We start from the raw sequence: 4553 nt of genomic DNA on the forward strand, positions 1-4553 counted from the left end.
TCCGGAAGTAAGAACAATAAATAAACTAAACTAAGTATTTTAGAGAGTTTTATAAGGTAGCTATACTAAACCTATGTAAAATAAGGCATAAAATAACCTAGGGTACGAGTTTTGGTATTTATAGCAATACATAACCGACTTAAGGAAAGTTGCGGGAATTATAAAACTGGAAGGTTCCTCGATCGAGCCAAGGGTGACTCGATCGAGGCACCAAAGTTCAAGAACACCCAACTCTCGACATTGCGAAATTTAGTTGATTAGGTTGGTTCCTCGATCGATTCGAGAGTGACTCGATCGAGCATTAAGTTCCTCGATCGAGCCAAGGTTGACTCGATCGAGGCACCAATTTCCTGCTTCGCGCACTGAACTTCAAACGACCGCCATTTCTTCGTTACTTGTCAGAAACAAGCGATTTTTGCGGCGTTGGAAAGATAAGAAGATAAGCTTTCACCTCCAATTGGAATCACTTGAAAATCTATTGTAGAACTCGAGATATGGCACTTCAAAGGAGGCACTTGTAATAAGAAGCTCTTTTCTTCGTGTTTTCTTCTTAACTTCTCTTCCTTATTCTTATGGATTCTCGTGCCATGCTTCGTGTATCCCTTCATGCTCACTCCGCGATGCCCATTTCATTCCTTTGCTCCTCAAATGCATCATTCCTGCATTAAACATCAAAAGGCGGAAGTATCGACATTCTAACATAAAAGGCATGTAAATGATATAAACTAGCACGAAAACCGTATCAAAAGTAATTAAGGGGAGGCATAAATATGTATATAATTATGACTCATCATTAGACGCCAATGGAGCGTTGATGTTACGGAGGCAAAAGCGGTGGTGTTGTGGCTGATAGTAGCAAAGTAGAAGGATTTGATTCCCAACAATTAATCCAAATGCTTAAAGCACAAAGTACTCCCGGCAATTACATGGACAATGTTCTGATGAAAATTCTGGAGTTATGAGTGAATTTTGAATCTATAAGATTTAGTTTGAGTGGAATTTTTTCATATAGTAAATTAAGCTTAGAGATATTCCATGCAACAAATTCAAGAATCCTAATTTCTATCTTAATCCTATCATTGTGCTGGTGTACGGTGTTACTTTAATCTATGCATATACCATACTTCTATTATTAATTCATAGGAGTACACCGTGAAGGTGTCAATATCATTACTATTAGTTCATATATCCAAATAATAATAGTTATGCTTATCCAAGCTAACCCTAATTGAGAAAACATAATAGCCTCGAAAAGTGGTGTGTTGTATACAATTGCAATATTTAACTAGGTACTTTAATATAGAGTTAAGTCTACTAAAGACGCTTTTACCGTAAATTGATCGTAAAATCAGTTTACAATTTGGAGTAAAAATCGTACAAAAACTAATAAAATAGGTATGTATATAATATTATATTATATGGTTACTAAAAAAATGATCATGTTTACGGTGGAATGGATACACTGATCATAATAAAAACATGTACTACGTATCAAATAGAAGAGTTATATTGAGCCACAATCAATAATAATCAATAATCAATAATCAATAATAAAAAACAATCAATAATCAATATCAATAATCAATAATCAATAATAAAAAGGGTTAGGAAAGACACAAATAGAGGAACGATAAAACTGATCTCTCGGTAACTTAGTGAGAGTTTGCATCTCATAAGTCTTTGAGTTGACTGTAAAAAAAATTGATAGAATTGTTTTTACTTTCTAAATGTATAAGTATATAGACAATTATTTGAAAATCGTAATAGATTTTATAACTGAGATTTGTAAGCATAGAAAATAATGTGAAAGATAAGAGTTTAGAAATATCCGTTTTAATCGGTGTGCTGGTGTGCTGTTGGACAAAGTATTAGCTCATAAAGAATCAGTTTTTGTTAACATACAAGTCAATAACACACAATTATTCAATTCTCTTTTAATTACACACAATTATTCAATTCTCTTTTAATTTTAAGATTAATTTTGTTTTTTAAAAAAATTGATAAAAACTCATGAGATATAAAATCTAAAATCTATAAATAATGAAGTCCTTTAGCTAACATAATTCATATCTAATCTGTTCGAATTTTGGAACCTTATCATTATTTGTCATAAACGTATGGTTAATCTTATAAAATATAGAATTAGATTTTCAATTGATCAACCGAAAGATGAGCCTGCAAGGCTGCAAAGAGCAAGTGAGCGGATAGTAGTGTGTAGAATATAAAAAAGATAGTTGATTAACAATTTATAAGCAATGACTACATTATATAAGATAAACACTATAAACAACCCCATGCACCGAACATGCATGTTGTACGGGTATTAAATCTCTTCACAAAATTAACTGTTATTTTAGTTCAGTTCAGTTTGGCCCCATTCAGTTTAGTTTAGTTTAGTTCAGCTCCATTGAACCATTAAGTTTGATTATGCTCTTTTCGGCCGAAAAGATCATGGCCTTACTTCAGTTTTGTTCAGCTTCATTTAATTCAGTTCAATTCAGCTCCTTCAAGTTCAATTCAGCTCTTTTAATTCAACCTAAAAGAACATCACCTTAACTCTTACAGCCTTACTACAATACATTTCAGTTTACCTTCATTCAGTTCAGTTCAGCTCCATTAAATTAAGTTAAGTTCAGTTCAGCTCTTTTCAGCCGAAAAGAACATAGCTAAAATAAAGCATTTTAAGGGTTAACAAAGAAAACTCTACCAAGAGGCCCGTGCATCGCACGGGCATTAAATCTAGTATATATATAAAAGAAGCTTTTTTCAAAGCACGTCGTAGTCTCCAATGTTTTTAAAACACTTAATTAAAATTTTAATATTTTAAATTTTAATATGATAAAAATATAATTTAAAAGTTTTGTTTTCAATAAATTGATGCCGGTAATCTATCTATATTAATAAAGGAAGCTTTTTTCGAGCGATTACAGAGAGTCCAATTATTGCAAACTACCTAAAACAATTAAACTACCTAAGACGATTAAGATTAAGTTTAAAACTAGAAGATAGAGTTTTCTAATGGTAATCGTGAAAATTGAGAATGATATTAGGAGATCAGTTGCCTCAAGAAGCCTTTTGTGAGTCAACCACAGAAGCCTTTTGTGAGTCAACCACAGATGATCCTTACTACACGTAAACTCCTACTAATCTACTATATATATATATATATAGATTTACACCATAATTATTCAAAGCTAGCTTCCTCAATTTCTATTGTTTCCATGTAATTTTATTTCTTTTATGATTTTAGTCATTATATTGCCATGTATATAAATGCTACTAACTAATTTATTTGTTATGATGTTTTCTGTAGGAGATCTATGAACTCGGTTGCTCAATACTACGATGCTGTCACCGAAATATTAAAAGGAAGCTTTTTTCGAGCGATTACAGAGAGTCCGATTATTGCAAACTACCTAAAACAATTAAACTACCTAAGACGATTAAGATTAAGTTTAAAACTAGAAGATAGAGTTTTCTAATGGTAATCGTGAAAATTGAGAATGATATTAGGAGATCAGTTGCCTCAAGAAGCCTTTTGTGAGTCAACCACAGAAGCCTTTTGTGAGTCAACCACAGATGATCCTTACTACACGTAAACTCCTACTAATCTACTATATATATATATATATATATATTTACACCATAATTATTCAAAGCTAGCTTCCTCAATTTCTATTGTTTCCATGTAATTTTATTTCTTTTATGATTTTAGTCATTATATTGCCATGTATATAAATGTTACTAACTAATTTATTTGTTATGATGTTTTCTGTAGGAGATCTATGAACTCGGTTGCTCAATACTACGATGCTGTCACCGAAATATTAAATAACTTGCGTTAATTTATTTTCTATTTTTGATATTTGTTTACATTTGATTGTTATTTATTTTCAGGATGGATATGTTCATTAGCCTTCTAAAAATCACAACATAGGTGACCGTTCTGAAAAAATATAGGTATTTTGGAAGTTTTTATTTTTTTTCCTTAATATTATTGATATTGATCTGTTTATATTCCTTTGTACAACAGTTAATATATGTAAAAACTTATTTCAATCATGAATTTAGTCAATAATTAATTAATTGTTTTCGATCATGAAATTAGTCATTCTATTGGTTTTAATGCTCAATTTCTTTGTTTTTTGTCGATACGAGATTGGTAAGAGTTTGATTGGCGCCAAATAATTTATGACACTCAACTCTATAGTGTTTCGTTGCTAAGTAGTCATAATGAAATTTACTATTTAGACCGAATGTATCAAAGTTTTCGAGCCGCACATCAAACGTTGACGTTTATACCGACTATATACAAATATTATAATCAGTTTAGTATTTATTAGTATCAAATGTTATTGACGGTAATTAAATCGGTGAGTATCGTGTCTAGGATTACAGAATATGCCTAATGTTATTAATGAAGGAGAAAATTACACGAGTGATGGCGAAGAGTTTATGCTACAATCAAATATTTTTATACAGAAATCTACCCAATTCGCATATTACCTTTAGGCCTTTTTATATATGCTTAATTTTGTGATGTTCATAGGAGT

Source organism: Silene latifolia, chromosome Y, assembly GCF_048544455.1.
Source record: "Silene latifolia isolate original U9 population chromosome Y, ASM4854445v1, whole genome shotgun sequence".
NCBI classification, from domain to species: Eukaryota; Viridiplantae; Streptophyta; class Magnoliopsida; order Caryophyllales; family Caryophyllaceae; genus Silene; species Silene latifolia.